The 14,622-nt window shown below is 44.6% G+C and overlaps 1 long non-coding RNA gene across 1 annotated transcript; it reads left to right on the forward strand.

Annotated features, from left to right (window-relative positions):
- Positions 1–2,087: 2,087 nt before the first annotated feature.
- LOC115475985 lies at positions 2,088–3,945 on the forward strand. Its single transcript, XR_003943126.1, has 2 exons — positions 2,088–2,364; positions 3,665–3,945. It is a non-coding gene; the product is annotated as an uncharacterized LOC115475985 (long non-coding RNA).
- Positions 3,946–14,622: the final 10,677 nt, after the last annotated feature.

Below are 14,622 nucleotides of genomic sequence, written 5' to 3' on the forward strand. Positions count from 1 at the left end.
TTAGCACCCCCAACCATTTTGAAAAGTTGTCTCCTGTGGCTCGGGGTCTGCTTGGTTCCAAAATTTGGGACCTGGTTTTCAGCCATTGTTGTTTAAAACCCTGTCACTTACCTTAGCAGCACTCTCCGTTGTGACCTTGCGAGCAACTATCCATTTAATTTAGGCCTGCTATGTGACAGGCTTAAATTAAACAGATAATTGTGGCTCCACCTTAGCTTCTCTCCAAAGCAGCTCCTTGTACAGATAAAGTCTGACCATTTAACAAATTAAACGGCTAGATTTTATCTGTGTAATAACTGAAAATGTACTTTGTCACCTGCTGGCAAATGCATAACTTGCTTTGAATATCGGCCCCTTAGTGTTCAGCTAATGTAATTCTGTAATCAGTAAGGTAATAAGGAGCTGTAAGAGATGCTGCCTGTGATATAAGATGTTATCTGATGCAGTTTGGAGCAGGCAGAATCTTTTGGCATTATTTTGCAGGGTAGCATTCTTATACTATATGTGAGACATCTCTTACCTGCCACGGTGTATTTAACATATTCAGTTCTGTGTAAAGGACTTCCAAAGAACTTAATGACTGTCCTCCCAGGAACCAATCTGTAACATGTAGATCCTCCTGCTGAAAGGTAAAGGTAAGATATTGTGAAGTGTGTTTCTTTCTGAGGTTTCTGTGTGAACTGTTTTTCTCTCTGTGAAATCCTGCACCTTCTATATTTCTTCCTAATCTATATCAGGGTTGGGCAAAATTTTACGAAGAACCACATTAGTAGCTGTTGCCTGTGGCCGGGGTTGGGGGAGAATGTGGTAACAGCTGTTAGCATATCTGCGTTTAAAAAAGTTTTGGCAAGTCCCTGGAGGAAAAGTCTATAATCTGCTATTGAGATAGACACGGGGAAAGCTACTGCTTATCCCTGGGGTTGGTAACTTAGACTCTTGCTACTCTTTGGGATTCCGGAATCTTATTACTCTTTGGGATTCTGGAATTTTGTTGCTCTTTGGGATTCTGCCAGGTACTTGTGACCTTGATTGGCCACTGTTGGAAGCAGAATACTGGGCTAGATGGATCATCGGTTTGACCCAGTGTGGCTGTTCTTATGTTATTAACTGTACCTGTTTATAACCAATTGTCTTGCTTGATTCCTCTTAGCCATTGTATATGAATACTAATTTGACTTTGTGGGGGTATATGAGAACACCACCTACTGGGGCTGATAGACGGCAGGAGGCAGCCCGGATAAGTGCTGCGGTTGGTGCCGACCCCAAATATTCAATGCCGGGCCGTTTCCGGTGACCGGCATTGAATATCTGTGGGTGTTTTGGCTGGCGCTAACTTAACCGGCTACCAGAATATTCAGCGCTGGCCGGTTAAGTTAATAATGGGCAAAGATAGGACTGGTATTTATGCAGTCTGATTTGCCCGGTAAGCCTAGCCAGTTATCGCACGATATAGGTGATTAACTTTTTGGCGCTGACCATGAATATTCAATGGAGATAACTAGTTATCTCATGCTGAATATTCGCAGTTAGGCTCCGAAATGCTATTTAACCGGTCAGCATCCGTTTCTGGCTAGTTGAAGGGAAGCGCTGACATTGTATATATGTGTGTGTTTATATTTGGGAGAATATATATGTATATTTTTTTAAGCTGAAGAACCAAGCTGATTATTAGAAGCTGTTTAAAATGGTGCATTTTTAGTCTGAAATAGGCTATGACTTCAGTAGGATGTGTGCTGGGACTCATTCATAGATGTTTAAAGAAATCTGAGTATTAAGCAGGCAGTTAATTTCAAGAGTTTTATTTCCATGTTTTGTTTAGACAGAAGCCCCTAGAAATCAAGAGAACAGCCGGGTGTGTAATGATGTTACACAAGAAAGCCTTAAACTTCCTGTCAGCCCTGTGGCTCAGGCAGAATTACTATATAGTGTGGTGAAACCAGGTTTGGATCCTGTATCTGATGAGGCCATTCAGACCTGGATGTGCCACAATGGTGATCAGGCCTAGGGAGGGAAGATTGCTGTCCCTACCACCTAGCCAATGGCCCTGTGTGTGTGTGTGTGTGGGGGGGGGGGGGTTCAGAGATGAAGCACCCCACCACTCTTGTAGCCACTGGACGTGAACATCCACAAAGGGACGGCCCTAGCAGAGCCTGTCAGTAGGCAGTTAAGAAAAGACCAAGAACAATAAACCTTAATCATCCAACTAGTTTTCTTCTACTGAGCATGGAGAGTCAGTTATCATTTGTAAAGTAAAGGTTTGACACTCTAATTTGAGGAATAACAAGCTGATAGTTACATCACACAGTTTTGCTATTTTATTGCATTAGGCTTGCATATTCACCTTGTAATCCAATTGATTTTAGGGTCATTCCATGTCAAGTGGTCAGATTTCAGAGAAGTGCCCTGCTCGACCATCACGGATTTCGATGAAATTTTCTATGAACATTCATTCATGTCCCCAATGACCATTGGTAAAGTTTTACGTTCGCCGATGCAATACTTGCTGAGATATAGTAATCTGTTTGACCCCCATACTGCAGCCTTCTATGGTATGACTCCGAGATTTCGGCAACTTTGAGACACTGTATCTCCGGCAATATTTTGTTGAGAAAAACAAAACTTGGCCATCTTGTACAACTTTTTGCACTCTATTAAACAAAGTAATAAAAAAATCTTCATGAGCGATTTCCATGAAGAAAAGTTGGAGCAAACTTGGTCCGAAAAATTTGCGGCTCGAAAAAATTGTAAAGTTTCGCTTTTTATATCTCTGGAATTAAAGGTGTGATAAACGTGAAACTTTGCACACAACAACTTATCAACACAAGGTTTTCGAATATAAAATTTCAGTCTCCTAATATTTTCCATTAGTTCACAAATTGAGTGTAAAGTTGATGATTTTTGCAAAAACGCCAAAAATAGTATTTTTAGCCCACTTTTACAAAAAAAGACCATCTGGAAACTCTCTTTAATCATTTTCATTAGAAAGAGCATGTTTCAAACCCCTTAAAAAAGTAAGGTTGGGTTTTCATCGCTGGCATATAAGGCCCTAGAAATAGGGACAAAGTTGAGGACGTTGCTATCGCACGCTGCTATCGCAACATCACATGCCTTCTATTATTTTTCATCTTGTTTGTTTTATACAGACATTATTAGTACCTAAATTGCATTGGTCCATGGTGACATTGTCACTACCAGTTAAGGAACTTGAACCAGTAACCCCATCGCCATAGGGGTCATGCCCGATAGCTGTGCAATACCAGCCACGGGTGGGTTTCTTGGATGAGGATCTCAAGCCTCTAGTTTGGTTTCTTCATCAAGGTTCCAAAGCCTTGTGTGGGTATCTGTCTGGTTCCCAAGCCGACGATAGGGCAGCTTATCCTAGGTTCCTAAGCCTAAAGTGGGTATCTTAAATGGTTCCCAAGCCGAAATCCGTAATGTTTGTATGAACTGCCAAATTCTAACGATTGCTTATTTATTAATGAATTTATGAGCCACTTTCTTTAGTATCACTGCTGGGAATTGATACTGGCAGCCTGACGACGTAACTGATGGCGCTGGAAGCACACAAATAAGATGTTGTGCTGTAACCCAACAAACATCTTTTCTTTCAGGCCAATAAAATGAATGAGCCGGGCCTGGTGGATGCATAAATGTTACCAATAAGAACTTCTAAAACATCAGATCTGCCAACAAGGGTGAGGCCCAAGATCAGGTCTCTAACTGTGCCTGCAGCTAGTGTGCAGGGGGGTTATATGAGAAATACACAACATGCTCTTTCATGTCCAGTTTAAAGAATGTTGCTTTCCCATTATCAGGCTGAGGAGTGGCTAAAGAGCTGGGCTGGGTGGTATGGGCTGCAGTTTGGTTCAGACAATTTAATTTCCATCTGTTGCTTTCACAGAGCAAAGCATATTTGCATTGTTCTATTACTCCAAAAAAAAAAAATCAAACTTCTACCCTCCCGTTATCTTTTCTGTCAAGCTTGTACTTTCTGTTCTATTTAAAATCCCTTCAGGTGAGTCCACATAATAAGATAGGGTCATGAGAAGAGTGAAACTACTCCCAGAAAGTAACCTAGGAGCCACTATTCATTCATTTCCCTTCTCGGACCTGGAGTCTCTCCTATCCTATCTGTTTCAGCCTCTTGTACAAGAATGATAAGTGCTACAGGAAAATAAGACATGCTACAGACCCCAGCCCTGGCAGTGCCCACTAACTCAAAAGAAGGAATTCTCAAAACATTTGTACTTATGAGTATACTGCTGACCCAGTTAAGGAGGTCTGTAGATTTGAAACGGGGATTTTCCAACATCTTTCACTGATAAAGAAGAATATGCCCATCTCTTCACGTGCCTTAAGCTGAACAGAGGTGACTGTTGTCAGGATCTCCCTGCAACATTTGTGGACATTGGGTCCCACTTGCACCCAGGTTTATACCATCCCTCATATTGCAAAGCCATTGGTTAAAAAAAGGGCATGGGGTGGACAAGGCATTCAGCTATTCCACTCCTGCACATTCTCAGGTAATTCCTCACAAAAGTGTCATGCAAATGAGGTCCTATTCTATTTTTGGATCCAGTCTACTAAGGTTTTCTTCCCATTCTGTGTGAATGAAGTGGGAGAGGCATAAAAAAAATCGAGCCCATTGCATGTAGAGCTTCCGAAAATTACTATTTACTGATTTTTATATTTTTTTACTTGGAGATTCTCGGGAAATTAATGTATTTCAGATGGGGGACAGAGAACTATTCATCTCCCTTATTTGTCAGGCACATGGTTTTGAGTTTGGATACAAGGGGCCTGATATTCAGACCATGGGATGTGGCCTGCATAAGTGCCACAATCGGCGCTTTCCTTGGATGTTCAATGCCAGACCGTTTCTGGTGACTGGCATTGAATATCCAGGGTTTTTTTGGTCGCCTCAAACTTAACCGGCTAAGTGAATATTCAGTGCTGGCTGGTTAAGTTTATGGAGGCCAGTTTAGGCAGTCTGATTTGGCCGCTAAATGTAGCCGGTCAGTGCTGAATATTGCCAGTTATTGCATAATATAGCCGGTTTTCTTTTCGGAGTTCACAGCAAATATTCAGCAGAGATAACTGGTTAGGCGCCAAGATGCTATTTAACTGATAGGCAGCCGTTTCTGGTCAGTTAAATAGCACTGAATATTGGCCAGTATGTATTTGGACTGGGCCTGTTGCTGTTTTTTTTTAAACCCACATTTCCAATTAATGCTCAAAGCAGCTGACAGCACTGTTATTATTCAGGTACAATGTGGAGAACAGTGGCAATGTGCAGCATGTGTAACCTTCCCACATTTGCGGATGCTGAAAGAGTCATGTAGAAGACTAGGGAAAAAAATAGAGGGCTCGATATTCATAGGATTTGTTTTACATAAGAACATAAGCACCGCCACACTGGGAAAAGACCAAGGGTCCATCAAGCCCAGCATCCTGTCTCCGACAGTGGCCAATCCAGGCCTCAAGAACCTGGCAAAAACCCAAAAACAAAACAAAAATTTAAATTAATAATGTTCAATTTATTTATTTTTGTTACATTTGTACCCCGCGCTTTCCCACTCATGGCAGGCTCAATGCGGCTTACATGGGGCAACGGAGGGTTAAGTGACTTGCCCAGAGTCACGAGGAGCTGCCTGTGCCTGAAGTGGGAATTGAACTCACTTCCTCAGTTCCCCAGGACCAGAGTCCACCACCCTAACCACTAGGCCACTCCTCCACTCCAGTGGACTTTTCCTTCAGGAATCTGTCCAAACCCCCTTTAAACTCAGCAAGGCCAACTGCTGTCACTACATTCTCCAGAAACGAGTTCCAGAGTCTAACTACGCACTGAGTAAAGAAAAACATTCGCCTATTTGTTTTAAATCTACCACATTCTAGCTTCATCTTATGTCCCCTGGTTCTATTATTGTTAGAAAGTGTAAACAAACGCTTCGCGTCTGTCCGCTTCATTCCACTCATTATCTTGTAGACTTCTATCATATCACCCCTCAACCACCTCTTCTCCAAGCTGAAGAGCCCTAACTTTCTTAGCCTTTCCTCATAGGGAAGTCCTCCCATCCCTTTTACCATTTTCGTCGCCCTTCTCTGCACCTTCTCCAATTCCTTTATATCTTTTTTGAGGTGCGGCGACCAGAACTGAACACAATACTCGAGGTGCGGTCTCACCATGGAGCGATACAATGGCATTATAACATCCTCCTGTTTGTTTTCCATCCCTTTCCTAATAGTACTCAACATTCTGTGGGCTTTCTTAGCTGCCGCAGCACACTGAGTAGAAGTTTCAAACGTCTTATCCATGATGACTCCCAGATCCCTTTCTAGGTCTATAACTCCTAACGCGGAACCTTGCTGTAATTCGGGTTCTTCTTTCCCACATGCATCACTTTGCACTTGTCAACATTGAACTTCATCTGCCACTTGGACGCCCAATCTCCTAGTCTCGCGAGGTCCTCCTGTAATCTTTCACACTCCTCCTGCGACTTGACGACCTGAATAACTTTGTGTTATCTGCAAATTTAATTACCTCATTAGTTACTCCCATCTCTAAGCCATTTATAAATATGTTAAAAGCAGCGGTCCCAGCACAGACCCCTGAGGGACCCCACTAACTACCCTTCTCCATTGAGAATACTGACCATTCAACCCTACTCTCTGCTTCCTATCTTTCAACCAGCTCCTAATCCACAATAATACCCTACCTCTGATCCCATGACTCTCCAGTTTCCTCTGGAGTCTTTCATGAGGCACTTTGTCGAACGCCTTCTGAAAATCCAGATACACAATATCCACCGGCTCCCCACTGTCCACATGTTTGTTCACCCCCTCAAAAAAAATGCAGTAGATTGGTGAGGCAAGACCTCCCTTCACTAAATCTGTGCTGACTTTGTCTCATGAGCCCATGTTTTTGTATGTGCTCTGTTATTTTATTCTTAATAATAGCCTCTACCATTTTGCCCGGCACCGACGTCAGACTCACTGGTCTATAATTTCCCAGATCTCCTCTGGAACCTTTTTTAAAAATCGGCGTTACATTGGCCACCCTCCAGTCTTCCGGTACCTCACCTGATTTTAGGGATAGATTGCATATTACTAACAGTAGCTCTACAAGTTCATTTTTCAGTTCTATTAATACTCTTGGATGAATACCATCCGGTCCTGGTGATTTACTACTCTTCAGTTTACAGAATTGACCCATTACATCCTCCTAGTTTACAGAGAATTTGTTTAGTTTCTCTGACTCGCCACTTCAAATACCCTTTCCGACACCGGTGTCCCTCCCAAATCCTCCTCGGTGAAGACCGAAGCAAAGAATTCATTTAACTTCTCCGCTATGGCTTTGTCTTCCCTGATCACCCCTTTAACACCATCATCGTCCAGCAGCCCAACCCATTCTTTGGCCGGCTTCCTGCTTTTGATGTATCTAAAAAAAAATTTACTATGTGTTTTCGCTTCTAACGCTAACTTTTTTTCAAAGTCCTTTTTCGCCCTCCTTATCTCCGCTTTGAGAGTTTTGCACATGAATTGGCCTCTTTGAAAATTTACTAGCGCTAATTGCATAAATATTTATTCAAAATGACACTAACCTGAATAATAACAGTGCTGTCAGCTGCTTTGAGCATAAAAAGTGGGTGGTAACAGAGACAGAATGGGCGGGGAAAATAAGTTAGGAGTTTAGCACTGATTTTCAGCTTTATGCTCATAAATTTGGCTTATAAATCTAGCAAATGAATGGCAGGTCTAAATTTATTAGCATAACTTTTAAGCTCTTAAATTAAGATGAATTTTTAGCTGAAAAGTTATGCTCCTAAATCTGGCTGAAAATAGGGCACAAATTTAGGAGACTAGTAGGGGCATTTTCGAAAGAAGGGCACCCATCTTCCGACACAAATCGGGAGATGGGCGTCCTACTCTCAGGGTCACCCAAATCGGCATAATCAAAAGCCAGTTTTGGGCGTCCTCAACTGCTTCCCATTGCGGGGACGACCAAATTTCACGGGGGCGTGTCGGCACTGTAGCGAAGGCGGGTCTGGGGCATGATTGAGAGATGGGCATCCTTGGCCGATAATGGAAAAAAGAAGGGCATCCCTAACGAGCTTTTGGTCGCCTTGGTCCATTTTTTTCATGACCAAGCCTCAAAAAGGTGCCCAAACTAACCAGATGATCACCGGAGGGAATTGGGGATGACCTCCCCTTACTCCCCCAGTGGTTACCAACCTCCTCCCACCCTAAAAAAATGTTTAAAAAATTTTTTTTCCAGCCTCTATGCCAGCCTCAAATATCATACCCAGCTCCATGACAGCAGTATGCAGGTCCCTGGAGCAGTTTTAGTGGGTGCAGTGCACTTCAGGCAGGCGGACCCAGGCCCACCCCCCCCCCCTACCTGTTACACTTGTGGTGGTAAATGTGAGCCCTTCATAACCCACCCGAAACCCACTGTACCCACATCTAGGTGCCCCCCCTTCACCCCTTAGGGCTATGGTAGTGTTGTACAGTTGTGGGGAGTGGGTTGGGGGGGGGGGTTGGAGGGCTCAGCACCAAAGGTAAGGGAGCTATGCACATGGGATCAATTTGTGAAGTCCACTGCAGTGCCCCCTAGGGTGCCCAGTTGGTGTCCTGGCATATGAGAGGGAACAATGCACTACGAATGCTGGCTCCTCCCACGACCAAATGCCTTGGATTTGGCCGTTTTTGAGATGGGCGTCCTCGGTTTCCATTATGGCTGAAAACCGGGGATGACCATCTCTAAGGTCGACCTAAATGCTGAGATTTGGACATCCCCGACCGTATTATCGAAATGAAAGATGGACGTCCATCTTGTTTCGATAATACGGGTTTTCCCGCCCCTTTGCCGGGACGTCCTTAGAGATGGTCGTCCCCGTTCGATTATGCCCCTCCACGGGATCTGTTTATTAAGGTGCGCTAGCGTTTTTGCTAAAAATTAGCGTTTGTTAACCATGTAGACGCCCTTAGGAATATTATGGGCATCTACACAGTTAGCATATGCTAATGCTTAGTGTAGCTTACTAAACAGAGCCCCAACTTAGGAGCCTAAATTTAGGAGCTCAGCATTTTCTTAATATTGGGCTCATGGTGCATATTGACTGGCTGTGAGATAGTCCTACAGCTTCACTTTTTGGGATGCTTATAATTCAGAGCAATTTAAGTAGAAAGGAAAAATATCTACAGTGTGTACAGTACCCAGTACTTCTGAATAGTTTAACATCTGAGGTTTGTTTGTTTTTTTTAAGAAAAAAATTTCCATTTCTTTTTGAAATGGTATTTTGTATTTGATATGGCATATATCGAATCGGATGCAGTTTTCAGCTTTATATAATAAGTTTACATGTTATGTCTTTAAGAAGATCCCATCATAAATAGCTCAATAGCAAGTGACTTTTCTTCCAGTCATATTTAGCACAGACAAATCCATGCGAGAGCCAGAGGGAACTCCAGTCTTTCAGTAGAAAGGACCTGCAGGTGGTTGAATGCTATAAATTTTTGTGGTAAACAGGTTATTTCCAGAGAGGTTTAGCTCTCTGACTCCTGGAATTAGGAATCATGGTCTTGCAATATATTAGAAATAATGAGGGAGCTTAATTAGATTGTCTCCAGCGTTTGAATTTAAAGGGTAGCAGAGGCAGGGCAGTGCTCTCTTTAATAAGCTATCAGAAAAAAAGCCATTTGTGGGACTGATCCAGACAGAAGGGAAATTTCACCTGAAAAAAAAAATCAGTGTGATGACCTCCTGGTGAGTAACCTGCTATATTTAGCTCAGGTTGTATATGCAATAAAGGCAAAGGTTCTCCCCAAGCCTGTCCTTGAGCCTCACAGACAATTGAGTTTTCAGCATACAATATCTGCAATGAATATGCATGAGATCAATCTGCATAAGCTGGTTCTCCAATATATGCAGGTTTATCTCATGCTTATTTATTGTAGACATCCTGAAATCCAACAGGCTGTGGGGTTTGGGGAGGGGGGGGAGGGAGGGCAGTTCAAGATGCCCTGCTCTAAGGGATTTCATAATCATCTGTGAGTGAAAATCTTGAAGTGGGTTACTCGCCGTTCAGACCTGCTGCCTGAGCTTTAATGAAACAACTTTAATTTATTTTATAATTGGCTTTTTGTGCCGATCAATTTTCTTCCATTATCACAGTGGTTTACTATGCATTATTTTTTCCTTACTAAAATGGATTAATCAATTTTACCTCAAAACAGCTTGGTAATATTTTGCAGATTTTTTTGAGCCCTGTTGTACTGGGCTGTTGTGCACAGCATCTTTGGGATTGGAGGAATAAATTGCTGGAATAAAGGGAAGAGAGTAACTGTTTTTCTAATAAATGAAAGAATACAGCTCCCTAGGTGAGAGCCCCTTTACTTCAGGCCTTGTGAAACAGACTCATCCTCCCCCCATTCGCACCCTATCATACAGCTACCATATTCTGAATTTGTTTCTTACATAAGTCTCATGTTTTGAGCTAATTTATTTTAGAATCCTATTCATATTTGGATGAGAAAACACTGTCTTACGTTTAGGTATTAGTCACCTCTGTCCCCCTCTCATAGAGTACTTATATTCTCGGTTTGGGGTCCTGGTACCAATGAGTTCTCATAATGAAAGTTGTTTTGTGGGTACAATCCTCATAAAACATTTCTGTTTGCTTAATCCTAGTAGAAGGAATGTTGGGAACTGGTATGTCTAATGAACTTTGTTGTATTACTACTGGTGAATGATAATAAAAAGGCAGATTATATGTATTTTATTTTAATTAAATTATGTACATCTTGGTTGTCAGATAAAGCAATACAATTTTGGGAAACATAATAAATGACATTTTTATGCTCACAGACTGGATGAAGGGTTGTGTTTCTTTGTGAACTTAGCTTTTTGAAGAAACCTTCAGGAAATGGAAAGTCTCCTTTGTCAAGGATGTTAAATTCCTTTCCAACTGTGGAAGAGGACAGAGCAAGCTTAGGTGTCCATTGTAAATTCTGTATGCTCAAGCTTCCCAAACTCATGCTAGTGAACATAAAGCTAGTTGGATTTTCTGAAGAGAAACAATGAATAGGCATGAGATCAATTTGCATACACTGAAGACTTAGTAAATGCACACTTCTCATGCATATTCATTACGATATGATAGAGGTCTATAAAATACTTAATGGAGTGGAATGGGTTGACTTGAATTGCTTGTTTCCCCTTTCCAAAAATACTAGAACTAGGTGGCATGCAATGAAGCTACTAAGTAGTAAATTTAAAACAATCCAGAGAAAATATTTCTTCACTCAAATGTGTAATTAAACTCTGGAATTCTTTGCCAAAAATGTGGTAAAAGCAGTTAGCTTAGCAGGGTTTAAGTAAGGTTTGGATAAGTTCCTAACCATCCATAAGCCATTATTAAGATGGACTTGGGAAAATCCACTGCTTATTTCTAGGATAAGCAGCATAAAATCTATTTTACTTTTTTGGGATATTGCCGAATACTTGTGACCTGGCCCCCAGAATGGCAACACTTATGTTCTTATGTCCTTATTTCCTGAGGATGTATTTGAGAAGCCCTGCAATTAGTTTGTTTATATATTCTCCCAAACCAAAGTTGTATACCCTCAGTGGATTACAAAGTGTAACAACAAAATATGTTAACAAAACAAAAAAAAAACAACACAAACAAACCAAGGATACAAGATATAAAAGTTATCCCATTATACAAAATAAGCAACAAACAAAGATAACTGTTAAAGATTATGGAAAATGAAAATAAACAGCAGAAGAGAACTGCTCTGCTTGCAAAAATAAAGCTCAAGCAACTAAGGGGCCCTTCCATATCATCAAGCTGATCAATCCATAGACTGGTGGGTTGTGTCCATCTACCAGCAGGTGGAGATAGAGAGCAAACTTTTGCCTCCCTATATGTGGTCATGTGCTGCCGGAAACTCCCCAGTATGTTCTCTATCTCAGCAGGTGGTGGTCACACACAGCAGCAGCAGCTCTGGCTAGGCCTCCAAGCCTAATTTTTAGGTTTTGTTGAGTGCCTGGGGTTGAGGGCTCTTTTGAGCAAGTGCAAACCTGGTGGTGCCAGGTCCCTCCTTTTCTCCCCCCTCCCGCTGGCTCCGTTGAAAAAAAAAAAAAAAAAAAAAATTTTAAACGTCTTTAAAGGCGTTTATTTCGACGTTTATTTAAGCGTCTATTGCAGCTACTCACTGGGACACCAGGTCGTTACAACTCGGAGCGGACAGCAGGTAATTTTACCTTTTTATAGCGGGCGGGGGTTCCCCGATTCTTCTCCTCGTGGCACATGGCGTCGGAGGGCAAGGGCGCAAAGGGTCGCTCCCCGGGTCGCTTGAGCGCTTCTAGAGGGGATGCGGGGGTCTTAAAGCCTGATTCGCCCTTGTTGGGTGGCAGTTTCGTGACCGATGAATGTCCCGGTCCTTCCTCCGGCGTGGCGGTTTTTCCCGCCATAAACGCCCATCCCCCGCTCCTCGCCTCCGCCATTTTGGCCGGCCACGCGGCTCGGACGGCTTCTTCTTGGGCCGCCCTTGAGGTTGGAGACATTAATGCCATGAACGCCCTTAATTTCGGCGACGGCACAGAAGCAGCTAAAGTTAAGAGCCGTTCTTCCCGCGCGGCTCCTTCGCGGAGTTTCGCGCCGGACGCCATTTTGGATGCGCAGCAGGCCTCTCCCCCGCTGTTGCGCGCGCCGGTTGAGAGTGCGCCTAGGGCTGTTGCCCAGGCTGCGGAAGTGCACAGTCTGGGGGGTTTCTCCCCCGAGTTTGTTTTGCTGCTGCATCAGGCCTTCCTCATGCACAACGCTGCCCCCGCTCCCTCGTCTGGTAAAGAGGTTGAGGTTCCCAGAGGTAAACGCCCTCGGGTTGATTCCCAGGCCTTGGCGGAATTTGTCTCCTCTGATGTAGATGAGGGCAGCGTGTCTGAGGTCTCCCAACGGTCCTTTGCGGATTCCTTGGAGGAGACGGATCCCCGCTCGGATGGAGCGGATGACCCCTCTGCAGCGCGGCTTTTTCGCCCAGAGGATTTGCCCAACCTGTTGTTACAGGCCATGGACACTTTGAAGATTTCCTCTCCGGAGGACGTCTCTCCCTCAGCCCCTGTTGGCTCTGCCATTATGCTGGGGACGAAGCGCCCGCCTAGAACCTTCCACGTGCATGATGCCATGCACACCTTAATTTCGGCTCAATGGGATGTCCCAGAAGCGAGCCTTAAAGTGGCTAGGGCTATGTCCCGCCTCTATCCTTTGGCTGTGAGTGAACGTGAGGCCTATCTGTGGCCTACCGTGGATTCTTTAATCACTGCGGTGACTAAGAAAACGGCATTGCCGGTGGAAGGTGGCACGGCCCTAAAGGACGCCCAAGACAGGAGATTGGAGGCGGCCTTAAGGTCGTCCTTTGAGGCGGCTGCTTTAAGTTTGCAGGCCTCAGTTTGCGGCTCCTATGTGGCCAGGGCGTGCCTGACTATGGTGCAGCGGGCTTCCCCCTCGGATCATTCCTTGAGGGATGATTGGCCAGCCCTGGAATCGGGCTTAGCCTATTTGGCAGACTTGCTGTATGATGTCTTGAGAGCCTCAGCTAAAGGCATGGCTCAGACAGTCTCTGCGCGGCGGTGGCTTTGGCTGAAACATTGGTCTGCTGACCACGCCTCTAAATCCCGCCTGGCTAGATTGCCTTTTAAAGGCAAGCTGCTCTTTGGGGTTGAGCTGGACAAAATCGTGACCGATCTCGGCACGTCTAAGGGCAAGAAGTTACCAGAGGTCAGGGCTCGGGCTAGTGCTCGTCCCGGTACCTCCAGAGGACGGTTTCAGGAAGCCCGTCGGTACCGCCCGGGCAGGTCGGGTTCTTCTGCCCCCTCTTCCTTTAAGAGGCATTTCTCCCCCAAGCAGCGTTCCTTTCGCAGAGACCGCCGTCCCGGAGGTGCTCCCTCCGGTCCTCCCCCAGGGTCTCGTACCCAATGACGGGGTCTTGGTCCACGCCCCAGTGCAGATTGGAGGACGGCTGTCCTCGTTTCTGGGCGAGTGGACCACAATAACTTCAGACGCTTGGGTGCTGGAAGTCATCAGAGACGGCTACAAGCTAGAGTTCTGCCGACCCTTAAGAGACGGGTTTGTACTCTCTCCCTGCAAGTCTCCGGTCAAAGCTGTGGCAGTGCAGCAGACTTTGGACAATCTGATCCGCCTGGGTGCGGTCGTTCCGGTGCCAGAAAGTCAGCTTGGCAAGGGGCGTTACTCCATTTACTTTGTGGTACCAAAGAAAGGAGGTTCTGTCCGGCCTATCCTCGACCTCAAAGGGGTCAATCGGGCCTTGAAAGTGCGGCACTTTCGCATGGAGACTCTCCGCTCTGTTATAGCGGCAGTGAAGGCAGGGGAGTACCTGGCATCCTTGGACATCAAGGAAGCGTACCTGCATATTCCCATCTGGCCTCCTCATCAACGCTTTCTGCGTTTTGCAGTCCTGGGCCGACACTTCCAGTTCAGAGCCCTCCCGTTCGGGTTGGCTACTGCTCCGCGGACCTTTTCCAAAGTAATGGTGGTCATAGCGGCCTTCCTGCGAAAGGAAGGAGTACAAGTCCATCATCTGGACGACTGGTTGATCCGA

This window comes from Microcaecilia unicolor, chromosome 8, assembly GCF_901765095.1.
Source record: "Microcaecilia unicolor chromosome 8, aMicUni1.1, whole genome shotgun sequence".
In the NCBI taxonomy this organism is placed as follows: Eukaryota; Metazoa; Chordata; class Amphibia; order Gymnophiona; family Siphonopidae; genus Microcaecilia; species Microcaecilia unicolor.